This window comes from Eleutherodactylus coqui, chromosome 5 (assembly GCF_035609145.1).
Source record: "Eleutherodactylus coqui strain aEleCoq1 chromosome 5, aEleCoq1.hap1, whole genome shotgun sequence".
NCBI classification, from domain to species: domain Eukaryota; kingdom Metazoa; phylum Chordata; class Amphibia; order Anura; family Eleutherodactylidae; genus Eleutherodactylus; species Eleutherodactylus coqui.
In genome coordinates, this window is record NC_089841.1 from 78,826,741 (window position 1) to 78,843,261 (window position 16,521).

Here is a 16,521-nt window from a genome sequence, read left to right on the forward strand (position 1 = left end):
GTAATGCTATAGCATTACGTCATACTGCAGGAGCGATCAAAGCATCGCATGTTAAAGTCCCCCAGGGGGACTTCAAAGTAAAGTAAAAAAAAAAAAAAAGATCAATAAAGTTTTTTAAATTGTAAAAAAAAAAAAAAAAAAAAAGTTATAAAAGTTGAAATCACCCCCCTTTTGCCATATCTATTATTAAAAAATCTAAATCATAAAATAAAAATATCTTTTTGATATCGCCGCGTCCGTAAAAGTCTGATCACGGTGAATGTCGTCCGAAAAAAAAAAAATAAAGAACGCCAGAAATGCATTTTTTTAGTTACCCTGTCTCCCAGAAAAAACGCAATAAAAAGCGATCAAAAAGTCGTATGTATTCCAAATTGATACTATCGGAAACTTCAGGACATCCCACAAAAAATGAGCCCTTGCTCAACTACGTCGACGGAAAAATAAAAAAAGTTATCGCGCACACAAAATGACCGCAGAAAATAATTGAAAAAAATGTTATATCTTAAAAAACAAATACAAGTACTACAGCAAAAACAATACTATATAAGTTTGGTATCGTAGTAATCGTACTGACCCATAGAATAAAAATATCAGGTCGTTTTTGTTGCAGTTTGTGCGCCGTAGAAACAGGACGCACCGAAAGATGGTGGAATGTCGTTTTTTTTTACATTTCTCTCCGCTAAGAATTTTTAAAAAGTTTTTCAGTACATTATATGGTACAATAAATAGTGCCATTGAAAAATACAACTCGTCCCGCAAAAAACAAGCCCTCATACAGCGACTTCGATGGATAAATAAAAGGAGCTACTTTTTTTTTTAAAAGGGAGTAGGAAAAAACAAAAATGGAAAAAAGCAAAAAAGCCTGGTCACTAAGGGGTTAAACCACTGACGTTTCTCACAATCATTTTTCTGAGCGCAGGACAAACTTGGGGACAAGGAGGACAAAATTAGATGAATACTGAATACAGGTGGACATTAATGTACCATATAAAATACTAGAAATACTTCAAGATTAGAGAAGAATGAAATCTAAGAACACTTTGAAATACAAAGTGTGTAGCAGTCACTGTGATAAGTTATCATGACCCTGACCCTGAAATCAATGGGAACTGTGCCTGAAATGGGAAGTGCCAGAGCGGCGGCTTCCACTCCAACCCTGTTGTATCCTGGGACTGATAGTAGCCGCTGCCTGGAAAACCCCTTTCAAGCTATATGCAATATATACATACAGTACTGCTCACACGTTTAAGATCACCTCAATTTTTCTAGTTTTCATTAATATTTACACAGTTTAATGTCTCCAATGTACTTTAAAAGAAAGCATAAAATAAACAAGTTAAGATTAAAAAATAAATAATGGATTAACAATTAAATTTCGATTTTTGACTCTTCAAAGTAGCACCTGCAGGTGATAAAACAGCTTTACGCAATTGAGGCATTCTTCCTACAAATGCATTCAGATATCGTTCAGAAACTCCTTCCCAACATTGTTGCAGAAGTTCCCACAAATGTGCCGCACCTGTAGGATTGCTTAAGGCCTCCTGCACACGGGCGGATTTGCATTATGGAATCTGAAGCAGGCTTCCGCCTCCGGATTCTGCAGCAAATGCAGCCCATAGCATACTATGGCAAAACGTGATTTCCTTTACACGACCAGAAATCGATTGCAATTTTCCACTCACGCAGAAGAAATTGCAGCACGCTGTGATTCTGTGCGGCTTCCATTGAAGTCAATGGAAGCCGTCCGCCCCGCGACCCTTCCGCAATCATCATTGTGGAAAAGTCGCAGGATCCGTGTCATCGCCCAGTAACGACACGGCATAATTTGTACTGTGCATGTGTCCCGGCCGCAGGTACATGGGGGTCACTGGTTGGGCTTGCGGAATCCGACCCGGCCGTGCGCAGGTGTTCTTACTTCCACCCTTCTGTCCAGTTCATCCCAAACAATCTCAGTTCGGTTTAACTCTGGAGACTGAAGGCCAGGCCATTCTTTGAAGACTACCGGCTTCTGTTTGTCTTCTTAAGTAGTATATATAATAGAGATGATTATTAACAAACTGTAATATGGGAAGAGAACAGTGTCTGCAGCCGTTCTGTAGAGGAAGGTGCAGACACACCAGGATGGAGCGCCCTCTATTGTTATATAGCTAGGTGAAGACAGATTTCTTAGCCCAGTCTGCATATCGCTGCAGCAGAAGAGGGATTTGTAAGAAAAATGTACAGAATAGGCTAATAAAACCTATTGCAAAAATGCTTAGAATCACCTATTCTGTACATTTTAAAAAAAGTGCAGGTATTCTTTCAAATTGAAGACCTTTCTGACATGAAACCATCCATATAGCTTATAGTCTAGCTGTTGCTATGTATCCGCAGTTGTCAGATATAGATAAGTATACAACTACTGATCAACAGCTAACACCTCTATTTACTGATTCTATAGAATAGTTATATAATGGCACCAAGGTAGAAGTCAGGCAGTGAAGTAGATGCACTACTGCTCCCATACCGCATGACGCACCTGATTCTAAAAGACAATATACCATACTCCTGGATATTCTCCTGGCCTATCCTTAAAATATGCCATCGATAGGAAATAGGCACAGTTCTGCACCTATGATCCCCACTGATCAGCTGTTCACCAGGCCAGCGTGCGCATGCACTGAGCTGATTTCTGCAGTAGGCAGACAGCTCTGTTCCTATTCCAGTGGCCAGGCTTGGTACTCACACATTCACTTCAATGCCTGTAATACCAAATGTGGCCACTGCAGTGGGAACAGAGCTGTATGCTTCCTGCACACATCAGCTCAGTGCACAAATACATTGCCTTTGGGAACAGCTGATCTACTATTGATTAACTATCCTGCAGATAGGCCATCAGTAGTTTACAACTGGACAACCCCTTTAAGGCTGGCCAAACAAATTACTTTATGTCAAGTGAAAAATAATTTGGCTGACATCCATCTCACCCACAATCCCCAAACAACCAAGCATCTGATCTGAATGCAGTAAGGGAATAAGTTGCTGCCAGTCACTTTCTCCCCAAGAGCAAAAGGATGGAGCAGATGGATTTCAGCTGCCCAATACCATGCATAAAAGAGAGAGCTGCCAATCATTGGCTGGAAGCTGGAGTGGGTGTGGCCTGCAGCTCATGAATATGTAGGACTAGTTCTATGTGCAGCTGCTACTAATTATATGCAAGTTTCTCCCAAAGGACTGCACAGATACTCACAACAGACATGTCAATGTAATAGGTGTGACCTATTGTGGCACTATCCTATTGGGCTCCTGCACACTCGCATTTTTATTGCACTTTTTTTTCACACGATTTCGCTGCGTTTTTTTCACGCGATTGTCAATGGGACTTTCTAGTGTTAAAACCGCATTGCACAAAAATTGCAAAGCACCAACTTGCGAAGGGTTAACATTAGAAAGTCCCATTAACAATGGCGTGAAAAAAATGCAGCGATATCGCGTGAAAAAAAAACGCAAGTATGCGCGAGTCCTAAGGGCTCTAAAAAGATGGCGACAGAGTCACTAAGCTTCTAGAGAAACCTGGCACACACACTCTCCACGACTAATTAATAGATAACTCATTGCTCTGTAAATACTGCAGGCCACTATATTGAGGTGCAATAAGTCTCTTATCGGATGGCCTTGGGTCGGAGTGCTAGGTCTTCCTTTCTAATTACAGTACAATGGTGAATTGGTTTATAATGCACTTTATACCATCACTATTCCCGTGTTTCCCCCACAATAAGGGTGAAGTCACACGAACGTATATCGGCTCGGTTTTTACGCCGAGCCGATATACGTTGTCCTCCTGTGCAGGGGGGGGGGGGAGGAGGATGGAAGAGCCAGGAGCAGGAACTGAGCTCTCGCCCCCCTCTCTGCCCCTCTGCACTATTTGCAATGGGAAGAGGTGGGGCGGGGGCGGGGCTAAGTTCCGAGAATTATCCCCGCCTCCGTCCCACCTCTCCCCATTGCAAATAGTGCAGAGGGGCGCAGAGGAGGCAGAGAGGGGGGCGGGAGCTCAGTTCCTGCTCCTGACTCTTCCAGCCTCCCCCCCTGCACACGAGGACAACGTATATCGGCTCGGCGTGAAAACCGAGCCGATATACGTTCGTGTGGCTTCACCCTAAGCCCAACCACGATACTAATAGCCGATTCAGGGATAATCGAGCGCCGGCTCTCATTGGCTGACATGGCGCTCGATTAACCAATCAGAGCATTAGCTCGCTCGAGGCGGGGTATTCAAGTCCCGCTACCAAGAAGAACTGCTCTGTCGGCATGCTGGAGGACACAGAAGCTTGCAGCAGCGACAGAGACCAGAGTGAGGGACCCGAACGCCGGCTGCTAGGTAAGCATTATAAGACACCCTCCCTGAAAATAAGACATTGTGCCTCATTTGAGGCAAAAATTGATATAAAACAGTGGCTTATTTTCGGGGAAACACGGTGGAACTTTTCTTATCAAGGGTCGGTCACTAATGGCCCTTTTGCACGGGACAACAGTCTGGTAAACGACTGCGCGAGCGCTTACATCACCACTAAAGTCATCAGCGCTCACACTGAAATACATCGCTGGCTTCTCGCTCAGCGCTTCACCTTCTATGCGAAGCGCTGATGGGAAGCAATTGCCCGCAACGACAAGCTCACAATGCAGCAACAGTTTCTTCAACAACCGTGAACAAATAGCGAGTGATGTTTTTTGCATTTACACTGAATGATTATTTGTTCGTTTAAATGAATTTTGAGCGATAACCGTTACGTGTAAACGGGACTTACTTTCCTCATATATAACTTTGCTCTGTGCTCTGACTACATAATCCTAGGATTTCTTTTGCACGTGTTTGCAGATTTGTGTGTGTGCATATATGCGCCGGACCCAGGCCGTCTGAGTGGGCGCACAAACGGTAGATTTGTGTGCCCGTTCACATGATTTTCGGCCGCGCTGTGGTTACGCTCATGTGAAGGGCCCTTATTTTCATGTGAACCCAGCCTAAGGCTCTGGAACACTGGGATTTTGGGGGATCTATTCAGTTCTGGTGAATACACAGATCAAACCTCTATTTTGTAAGAGGAGTACACGTCTCAGGCTCTGCTTGGACGAGATCACTGGGGATATGCTGCTCCGGACCCCCGCTGAACATTGGGCCCACTGTCAGTACAGGCAGCGCTGTGCATATTGCAGCAGCCCAAGTTGTGACTACAGGCACAGCTCCCACTAAAATCAATGGCAGCTATGCCTGCAATACCAACCTGAGCCACTGCAATGTTGACAGCACTATCTGCTTTCAGCACTGTTCAAACTGATAGCAGACTTGTGATCCTGAGCAACATACCCCAGACGATGAACTATTAATGACCTATCCTGATGATAGGTCGTCTACAGTAAAAGTTCCGGACAATCCCTAGGACATAAAGTTACGCCATGGCTGGGAACATGTGCCCTTCCAAACATGTAAGCTTACGTCCTATGGGTGGTACCATCCGCAGTGAGAGCCAGCTGTGAGTGACAGCGGGCCTCCTTCTGCAACATTGGTGAGAACACTGATGCCCACCATTAACTGTTGATTGTGGCATGTAAAAGTTTCACAGAGGAAGAGTGCTCCCTCCAACGTCATTAGCCCTCCGTTATAGAATTGCATAGAACCATGGCAACTGGATGGCGTCTAGGTCTGCCACGGCCTATGATCGTTATTAGTGAAAATACATTGCAGTATTTCTGGGCTGCAATGTATTATCATAGCATCACAGGTTCAATTCCCCTACAGAGAAATGAAAAAAAAAATAATATGAAAATAATCCCTTTTTCTTCCCTCCTTGTTTAAAAAAAAAACAAAAAAAAAAAAACAACTTTTGTTATCGCTGCATCCATAATGACCTGTACAATTATTTGAACACACTTTTTATCCTGTAGGCAAATGCTGTAAAAAAGTCAATATATAACATTTTTTAGAAAAAAGCTAAAAACACAAACAAAACCTTCTTTTGCTTTGCCTGTCAAAAAAATGGGGTAAAGATGATCAAAAAAGCTATATGCACCCCAAATGGTACCCTTAATAACTACAGCTGATCACCCAACAAAGATCTCACAGAGCTTCGCCGAATGGAAAAAAAATATGGAACTTTGAACACAGCAATGCAAAGAAAAAAATAAAGTATTTAAAAGAAAAGAGGGGTTTACAAAAGTGGTATTTATTTATTTTTTTAAATATAGAATTTTGATCTTAAATTGGTGTAACATGCCATCATTTCCTGATCGGTGGAGGTCGAACTGCTGTGATCCCCAGAACAAAAGGGGGTCGAGTACTAGAGGTCAAAAGGGACACTGCGCAGAAAAGTGGCTGCTGCTCCTTACAAGCAGCATAACATATTTTTGCAAAAAACTTAAAAAAAAAATTTTAAAAAAAAGGAGGAAAACCGTGGAAGATCTCTGCACCAATCACAAGGATCTTTGCATGGACACTCATTTTTGTGGACTGCTGCACACACAGTTTGCAACATACAAACTCTCGTCTGTGTAACTTATTAGTATCAAGAACTCCGTCCCAAATGAAGGTCCACACTGCCCCTGACCCTAACACCCCTCTAGGAACACGAGGGCAACTAGAGGTTGACAGGGACGGAGAGCGCTTCCTAGGCCGCCAACTGGTTGCTAGGCAACGAGGCGTGACGTCACGCGATCAAGGGCAAACCGAGAGTCACCTACACTGTGCCGCTCAAGCTACGTTTTGCGCTCTTACGTCTATGTCACTACGTAAACCCCGCCCATAACGACTAGAACTCATCCTATTGGCTGGCATGCTGGACAGTGACGCTTCTATTTTTAAACCGGTCTACGCGGCACGAATGTGATTGGACGCGGCGGGTGTCAGTCATCACGCGGAGCGTCCATTCATCACAACACAGGAGAGCAGCTGCACGGAGACTGCCAAATAGAGACATGGGCAGAGCGCGGCCCTGCACCCACCACATGTGCCCCTGCTGCACTGCCAACTGTGGCAGGCCAAGGGCCACATTCACAGTCTAGTATGCTGGGAGCTAGGCTTATTACACGCACTCCATAGAGAATAGTATGCAACCTGCTGTTAGGAAGTCCTAACAGCCTGCTGGGAGTTGTAGTTCTGTAACAGCTAGAGACCCCCAAAGGTTAGAGATAGACAGTACAGGGTCTTGTATGCAAGTACTGTGCAGCAGAGGTGACAATGATGGGGTGTCAGATGACATCCGTCACATAAAGTTGCAGCTCCGTACAAACTTTTGTTGCAGCGGTCACATTGCAACATTTTTTTTCTTCCAGCTTCAACTTTGTATATTTACGGACAGCGGTTACTGTGCAACAAATGTGCGCATAACTCCTCCAGAAATGAAAACAAAGTTGCAGCTGACAGTGACAGTCTCCATAAAAGTCAATGGAAACCGCAATACAGTATTGCAGTGGAAAGGAAACCGCAAGACAGTATTGTGGTGGAAAAAGTGCCAGCAGCAGACATACTGCCCGTCTACACAGCTGATCATGGACACAGGGATGTCCTATAATACGAACACGTTCACATCTGCTTTGGAGGCTGCGATCAGAGCCTCCGGTACAGATCTCGCATACAATCCTGCAGAAAATAGCGCACCATGGTGGTCGGAAGCTGAACAAACCCCATTATAGTTAAAGGAGTTGTAGTAGTTATCCACAGGATATGGGGATACCTTTTTTTGATCGGTGGGTCCGACCGCTGTGACCTCCACCAATCTCAAGATAAGGGCCACCAATGATCTCTAGGAATGAATGGGATGTTGGTCGCGCATGCGCACTGCCGCTCCATTCCTTTCAATGGAAGTGATGAAATTTGCCAAATATGAGCGCTTATCAATCTACAGCACTGTTATTGATATGAATGTAGTCGTGGCTGTCACCTTTGAGGACCCCCAATCTCAAGATCAGGGAGGGTCTCAGCAGTTGGACCCACGATCATAAAGTTACCGGCTAGATAGGGAATAACTTTATAACTTGGCACAGCCTCAGTAATAGTGGGCTCTGCCTGGCAGTTGCCAGCTTTGCACAGTTCCAGTATTCTCGTTTAACCGTGAGGATGGAGCCGAACAACAGAAATCAAGCGGGACCAAGTGTGAGTGTGCCCTAGTACCGCCACAGCATGCCGTACCGGAGCAATGCACCAATGTGGTCAATACCGACGGCCAAATTAGGCTGCTGTCACATCTGCGGCGAGGGATCCATCTTCCTGCTCTGTTTGGAGAGAGGAAAGGGGAATCCCCTGTGCAAGGGGATCTGTCTTATGACGGAACTGTACAGCGCCAAGCAGACTCCAATCGGTTTCCCCTCCGCTGCCCAGCATTTTACCGTAAGAAAACGCACCGCATGCAGCACTATGTCTGCCAGATCTGCGTCCGAACGGATATGAACCGACCTTACATACAGAATCCAGTCTACCAAGGCGAGTGATGTGCAGCCTATGAACATGTAGCTGTGGAACTACAACTCCCAGCATGCTGGACAGTACGGGAGAACTACAAGTTGCAGAACAACCCCTCCAGTAGACAGTCCTGGGTCTTGTGCCCACCCTAGGAGAGGTCACCCTGACTGTAAGTCACACTAAGGGTCCTTTTAGACAATCGATGCTGGTTAGTACGTGCGACTGACGTCACCGCCGCCCCGTTCGCTCATGCAGCCTGTTTAGACAGGCAGAGGTATGGTTGGCTCGTCCAGACCAGAACCGTTCAGCGGCGCACATTCGCTGTATAATCTGATCAAGCGCGTGATAAGCGAATGAACCAAACAATGATTTTTCTGCATAAAATGAAAAGCCAATTTTCTCATTCGCCGCCGACTTTTAGCCTGCATTCACCTTCCCTGGTTGGGATGATAGTCGCTCCATCTGCAAGGACATATGTCTATATGAACTGCACTGAGTCACGTGGTGCTGTGCAGCTCCAGCCTACAGGAGGTCACCCTGATGTCACTGACCCCCGGCTGCAGGACAGGAGACCCCCGCATTGTGCTGCACAATGGGACCATCCATATGGAGAGAGCAGTGCGGGCTGCAGCAGCCGCTTCCCCCGCCGCACTGCGCCCGCCCGCCGCTCACCTGCTGGAAGCCGCTGCGGTGCCGGCACCTCCCGCTCCGGCTGCTGCAGGCAGGGAGATAGCGAGCACAAGCTGCCGGCCGGATCACTCAGCTCCCCCGGAAGAGACGGAGCAGAGAGCGGCCCCCGACGTCAGCTGTCCCCGGTCCCGCCCCCTCTAGACGACACGGGCTGCTCTGCTGGAGTGCGGGGTGACATTGGAGGGTGCAGGAGTGTCCTCATTGCCCGCTTCTATTATATACACTATATTATATACTACATACACACTATATATATTATATATACACACACCTTATATATATATATACTGTATATATAATCTGTCTTCCCTATAAGACAAGGGGGGACGATTTTTCTACTGCCTTTCCTCCCGATCTGCCTGCCCTGTATTCAAGGGGCCCACTGCATGCAGAGTGGCATCTTTATGGGTGCCAGCGATGAATGGGGAGAAAGAGAAGTATGAAAGTGCGTTCACACGTAGCGGATTTCCTGCAGATTTTACATGCAGATCCTCCGCACGGTAAATCTGCGGCAGGTACTGAAGCAGCAAAGTGGACAAGATTTTCGAAATCTCATTCGCACACTGCTGAAAAATCCCGCAGTGGAAATGGACACGAGATGCGGAATTTAAACCCACGGCGTGCCAGCTACAGCAGCGGATCCTCCGTACGGATTCCTTCCCAGCACATATTGCAGATTCTGACTTTTGTATTGTATTCCGGTTCACTGTGTTCTTCATGCGCACAAAAACACAGAAGAAAGCCCAGTTGATGTCACTTTTTTTCGTCTCCTGGCAATATGTGCAAAAACGCAGTGAATAGAGATGCAACTGCTTATTTACTGCATTTTTGCACAATCCCCTAGACTAACGGGCCATAAAATAGGCAAAAATAATAAATAATGCTTTTTACATGAACGATCGCTCCACGAAAAAAAACTCTGAATCTATCAATACAAATCAATGGTGTGTGCTCTCTGTAAGAATGCAGACAGCAAATCTGCAGCAAAGGCCGGGTCAAAATCGGCACCATTTGATGCAGATTTGGGGCGGATCTGCAGCAGATCTCTCCCATTCAATTGAAGGGGTGAAATCTGCAACAAAACTTCCATCAAATGATGCTGATTTTGGTGCCGATTTGCTGTGGAATCTTCCAGCTGTGCAAAATCCATAGTGTACGAGGGGGGCTGATAAGTCTTTGGCTTCATGTTCTTTTTTTGTTTCTATGGTAACGAATGTTACATCCCATGAAAGCCTAATGTGTCTAATATGTGTTTTCAAAATGTTGTGTTTGTAGCTTATGGCAACAGTGATCTCGGCACGCGGGAAAATAAGATGGCGGAGTCTAAGGCGATACTCACAGCAAATGAGAGCAGAGGAGTGATAAAAGTCTTGTTTCTGCAAGGGAAGTCCGTGAAGGATATTCATGGTGATATGGCGCAGACATTGGGGAATCAATGCCCTTCATATTCTACAGTTAGGAACTGGGTTGCCAAATTTAAAACGGGCCACTTCAGCACCAATGATGAGGAACGTCCTGGACGACCGAGAGAGGTTGTTGTTCCGGAGATCGTTGATGCTGTGCACAACCTCATACTGGAGAATCGGCTGATTTCAGCTAAAGGAATAGCAGACATCATGGGGATTTCTCGTGAAAGTGTTTGTGTCATTATCCATGAACATTTGAACATGAAGAAGCTATCTGCAAAGTGGATCCCCAAATGTTTTACAACAGATCAGAAAAGCATGCGAGTGAAAACTCCCCGGTCTACTTGACAGCGTTTCTGGACTGATAAGAACTTCCTGGATCGGCTGGTCACTATGGATGAGACCTGGATTTATTTGTATGACCCTGAAACCAAGGAGCAGTCAAAAGAGTGGAGGCACAGTGGTTCTCCTCGCCCAAAGAAGTTCAGGGAGCAAAAATCAGCCACTAAGGTGATGGTGTCTGTGTTCTGGGATAAGGAGGACGTGCTGCTAGTGGACTACCTGCAAAATGGTTCCACCATCAATGCAAGGTATTACACTAAACTTTTAGACCAATTGAAGGCAGCTCTGAAGGCCAAAAGGTGCAGCAAGCTGTCCAAAGGAATCTTGTTCCTGCAAGACTACGCCTCCGCTCACACTGCACAAGCGACCACGGCAAAACTGGTGGAGCTAGGCTTCCAGCTGGTTGACCACCCACCTTATTAACCAGATCTAGCTCCCTCCGACTATCATCTGTTTCCAAACCTGAAGAAACACCTCAAGGGGACCAAACTTCACACCATTTCTGATGCCATGGCTGCTACGGATGACTGGTTTGAGGCACAACCAAAATCCTTCTTTTTGCAAGGCTTACAGAACTTGGAATACCGATGTAAGAAGTGTGTTGACATCAGTGGAGAGTATGTGGAATAAATGTAAAGTTTCATCTTCCTATCTCGTTTCTTTCTGGGTAAAGCCAGAGACTTATCAGCAGCCCCTATCCGCTGTGTCTGAACGCACCCTTAAGACGGGCTCACACGACCATATTAGAATTGCTTATTATGCGGGCTCAGTATGGTACGCAGTAGCTCGCAGGTATTCACCTCAGCATGTCCAAATTACGTAATCAATGAGTGCAAAATAGAACTCAGCATGTTCTATTTTGCCATCTATATATGCGACATAGAGCCCATTGTTCTCTATTGTCATGTGTATACACACGTTGTTTAGCGATGGTGTCATAACATGGGTATACACATCATTGCTGCAAGTCTAAATTAAAAACAAGTGTACCGTGCATGATCATGTGTGTGAGTACACGGTCACACGCAGCACAATTTCACCGCCATACACCGGGTCGTAGCCAGGTTCACAGCTGTAAAATGCTGCGGCGGCCTGTGGCGTTGTATGCCTACAGCCGTGTGAGCCCAGCCTTAGTGTACATCCGCATGGGGTTGAAATTGCTGCAGAAGTGACACACCCCATCCGTGGATTAAAAGGCTATGTAGCCTAATGGGGTCCAGATGTGATCTTTCTCCCGCAGTTTTGCGCAGTGTCACACCCTTCCCCTTGCGTATTTGCGCACCTCCTCTGACTTCTATAGAGGCCTTTGCTCCTCAAAACGCAGAAAGATAGAACATGTCCTCCTTTGTTCCACACGCGCAAGATGCACGTGCAAATCACAGTCATGGAAACGAGCCCATTGAAATCAACGGGTTCCATTCTCTGTGTTTCTCAGATATTTTACGTGCGCCGTTACGGTTGTGTGAAGAAGTCCTCATATAAGTCTGCAGAATCAGAACTGACCCATTATGAATCCATCAGGAATCCTTGTGGCCATGTTGCCTGATGACACTAGTAACAGGGCTCCGCACATAGTGTATACAGGCAGGATTTGGAAAGGGCAATTACTAGCAGTTCTCACCCAGACTGAAGCCTCTGGGCACAAGTAAAGTATAGGTCAGGCCCCATGACTCCTCGTACGGCGTGCCGCTCGCTGATCCTGATGTCACCTTGACGGCACTTTTAATGTTTATTACATAACCTGGCCCTGTGGTGCGGAATGAAGTGTGTCTAGGTGATGACAAGCCGTCAGTGTAGTGCTGTCCGTGGGAGCCGTCAGCTGAGGGTACAGTAGATGACAATGACAGCGGGCTGTACGTAGGAATGTACCGGGTTATTACACATCAGCTTCCCAATAGAAAATCTGTTCAACGACCCTCAGACACAGAAATCTGATCAATGGAAGCAGAAACTCAAAAATGTTCATTTAGCATAACTGCCTAACATAAGATGTCCTTGTTGCCCATAGCAACCAATCACAGCGCAGCTTTCACTTCTCAAGCTGCTGAGGTAAGTTGAAAGCTGTGCTGTGATTGGTTGTTATGGGCAACAAGGACTGTCTTATGGTAGACCGTTTTGGTAAATGAGGCTTAAAAAGTTTTATTCTGTCGTAGTCGTTGCTGGGGGAATATGAGATAAAATGGCTGCCAGTGAAGACAGGAGAGCGTTTTGTGTCCTTGGTTCTAGTCCTTGTTATTAGTGTGTGACGTCATTTTCTAACAAGGTTTGGTGAAGATCCCCCGGCGGGCGCACAGTGTTTAAGTGGGACTCCAGTTTTTAAGGAAATAAGGTTGTATCTGTAATCGAGAATCACCCGTCCGTCCACCAGTAAGCGTGGGAACAGCGGAGCGTCCGTGTAAGTCTCACACAACGTCCTCAGAATGAGCAGAGAATTGGACGTCCCGCTGCCGACTGTACGGGAGATTCTGCGCAAATGTTTGTGATGTTATCCCTACTGATTCATTGTTACCGGCCCTGAAACCTGCAGAGTGCGGCGGCGTTCTTTCTGTAAGAGTATGTGATTTAATGGGAAGCGATGGAGTCTGTAGTGTTTAGTGATGAACACGCCTTCCACCTTCTGGGCAGCAAATGTAATGTCAGAATCTGGGTGCGAGGGAACCCACCTGTCTACGTGGAGCGTATGTGCGACTCCCCCAAGGGGAACAGTTCTGCTCGGTAACCTGCAGGAAAGTACAGGTAACTACCTGATGCAAACCGTGTATTTGTATGCATTGGTAGTCTAGGATACCACATGCAGCTTTAATCAGCCACTGCTGCTGACATGAGCGATTCTTGACATCCCTCTCCGACTCCTTTCATCGAAGAGTTGTTATGTTGCCTTTACACTGCATGTTTTTTCTTGATCACACCATGCTCAGTAAACTAGAAAACCCCACAAGCTCGGCAGTGAAATCCTGGCCCTGACTAGTCTAGCACTGGTGACCAGGCTTTGTTTGAAGTTGCTAAAAATCGCTGGATTTTCCCAATGTAGGAAATCGCTGTTATATTGCTTTGAAAGTATGTGTGGTGGATTTGCCCAACAATCCCCCGGCCTGGATAAGTTGTCCCGAGTCCCCAGAGATTGATAAGGAAACCCCTTATATGTAAATGGAAGTTGTTATATAAGGGGTTGGGGGAGTTTGTTGAGACAGAGTTCCACAGCACATGAATCTAGAGGGGAGCTGCTGCGGGCAACTTGTCAGATATTCCCTCTACATACCAGAGGGCTGCTTCACCTTAGCTGGGATGAAGTAGGTAATAGCTATCAGCACACTAGCTATATACCATGTTTCCTCAAAAATAAGACACTGTCATATATTAATTTTTGCCTCAAAAAAGCAGTGTCTTATTTTCTGAGGGTGTCTAATAATACCTACCGCCGGCGTTCTGGTCCTTGCGCTGGCCTCTGTCGTTGCTGCAGGCTACCGCGTCCTCCTTCAACCCAACAGAGCAGTCCTTCCTGGAAGCAGGGCTTGAATACCCCGCCCCCAGCAAGCTAATGCTCTGATTGCTTAATCGGCCGCTGCGTCAGCCAATGAGAGCTGGCGCTCAATTAACCAATCACAGCCATTAAATGACATTATTGATTGGTTAATCCAGCGCCGGCTTTCTGGAGGTGGCGTATTCAAGCCCTGCTTCGAGGAAGAACTGCTCTGTCGGCTTAAAGAATGATGCAGCAGCGACGGAGACCAGAGCGAGGACCAGACCGGGGTAGGCCTTATTATCGGGGGAAACACAGTAGTTGGGCTGAATCTAAACTATAGTTAAGAGACAGCTACTATACTGTTGAATTACTTTGTCTCCCTGTGCTGAGCTGGTGATACCAATTCTGTGGCATCACTGTCAGCGCTTGATTCCTCTGGTCTTTATTCATTGTTGGTTGGTGATTGCTAATTCCTAAGCAGCTCTGGTTGATCATATGTGGAAATGTACTAGCCACAGTGTAATCATTACACTAGATAGGCCCCCTGCACACGGCAGAGCTGGATTCCGCATGCGGAATACGGCCCTAGGAGAAACCACGTCTGGGCATACTGAACTGGATAATATTTTTCTCCAGCAGGCTTCAGGGTATTCTGTAGCTTCCAAATTGTATAGTGTGCACACATCATCGACCAGATCAGACACAAGTGCGGGTCTAAGCTGAGTCTGCCCTACAATGTGTAGAGCCTCAGGCTTTATTGTAACACATGATACCTGCCCTTTTATGGGCGTGCAACAGATTACATCAGTAACATATAGGATTCTCATTTGTCGGATCATATAGAATCCCCCCTCCTTCCTGCCCACCTTCTCTCAAGTCCAGTGTATAAGCAAGTGTTTGTCTTATCAACATGTGCTCAGTTAAACTAGCTCTTTGTTCCAGAAGTTGAGGTGGGGGAGGGGCTGGATACACTTCTTCAGTATTGGAATGTGACTTAACTCTTTAAGAGGCTGCTTGTGGAACTTTGTGCCAAGTCAACATGATACCACACACAAATCTTTCACCATGCCATTGTCCAGCAACTACCATGATGAAATTATGCAGTCATTAGCCTCTATAGAGTCAAATCACTACAGCTGCGTAATACTTCCAGTTCATTACAGATCAATAGACATTTTACGCTGACTAATTATCATGTCTATCACAATCCCCCCTTAAAATGTCTATCCTCTAACTCTTCCCGTCAAATTTCCACAGTTCTCTGCATGTAAGCCTATAACTGGAGCGCGTTGAAGGTTCGATTTAGGGCCTTCAAGGGAGTGTAGGACTTGTCCACTCCTTCTGGGGATGCATCCAGCAAACTCATTGTGGGAGCGGCTTTTCCAGCATCAGTTTCACAGGTCTCTCTGACACGGGATAACACAGCAGACTAGAACGGAAAAGATAATCAGTGCACATACAACAGCGATGCCCATCTGTGCCAGGATCCTTTACCACCCGCTCATCCATGGCGAGTACTGGTCCCAAAAGTTAGCTCTTTTTAGTTAGTGCGGTCAGCTTCTTAATGGCAACTGCGTCTTTACCCGCGGGTCAAGTGTTGTCTGGGATGTAGGTACAAGTCTCGCCTATCATCTTACAGACACTCCCCTTTTTAGCTAAAATCATATCTAAGGCCATTCTATTTTGAAAAGTCATAGTCGAGGTAGGTCCTATTGGTCGACTAGTCCCTATAAGGCATCTCTAGTGTAATTTATAAACCGCTGCTAATTATAATAAACATAATTAATCCAGTCAACATTTTATTTACCATAATGATCAGAAAAATGGACTCGAATCTAACTTTAACTTGGTCTCTAATTTTTAAAACTCGTCAGGTACCCCCCTTGGCTGTCCTACGACGTCAATGTACACGTGTAGATTAAAACTACCACCAGGAGTCTCTCTTCTCGCTCTAGTATAATGTTACAATACTAGTAGTGTGCACAGGTACGCACGGCCTGGGACTCCCTGATCTTCACCGGCACCAATGTCCCTCCTGGAGATAGCCCTGAAGGTGGACAGGTCCAGGCCGCCAACACTGACCCTACACTACCTAGTGACAAGACTGGAAGGAACCGCCGTACCTATGCAGAAAACAAGAATAGACCAACATGACAGGAAAACCACAGAACATAGACAGAGTTGGATCGAGA

General features: G+C 45.9%; 1 protein-coding gene across 1 annotated transcript in view; it reads right to left on the reverse strand.

Moving 5' to 3' along the window:
• NNT (nicotinamide nucleotide transhydrogenase) overlaps nucleotides 1-9,235 on the reverse strand; it is a 129,699-nt gene extending 120,464 nt beyond the window's left edge. Inside the window, exon 1 of the mRNA XM_066602744.1 lies at nucleotides 9,101-9,235. The gene's annotated coding sequence lies outside the window, so the exon portion shown is untranslated. The remainder of the gene's footprint in view (nucleotides 1-9,100) is intronic.
• Between the last annotated feature and the right edge of the window lie 7,286 nt (nucleotides 9,236-16,521).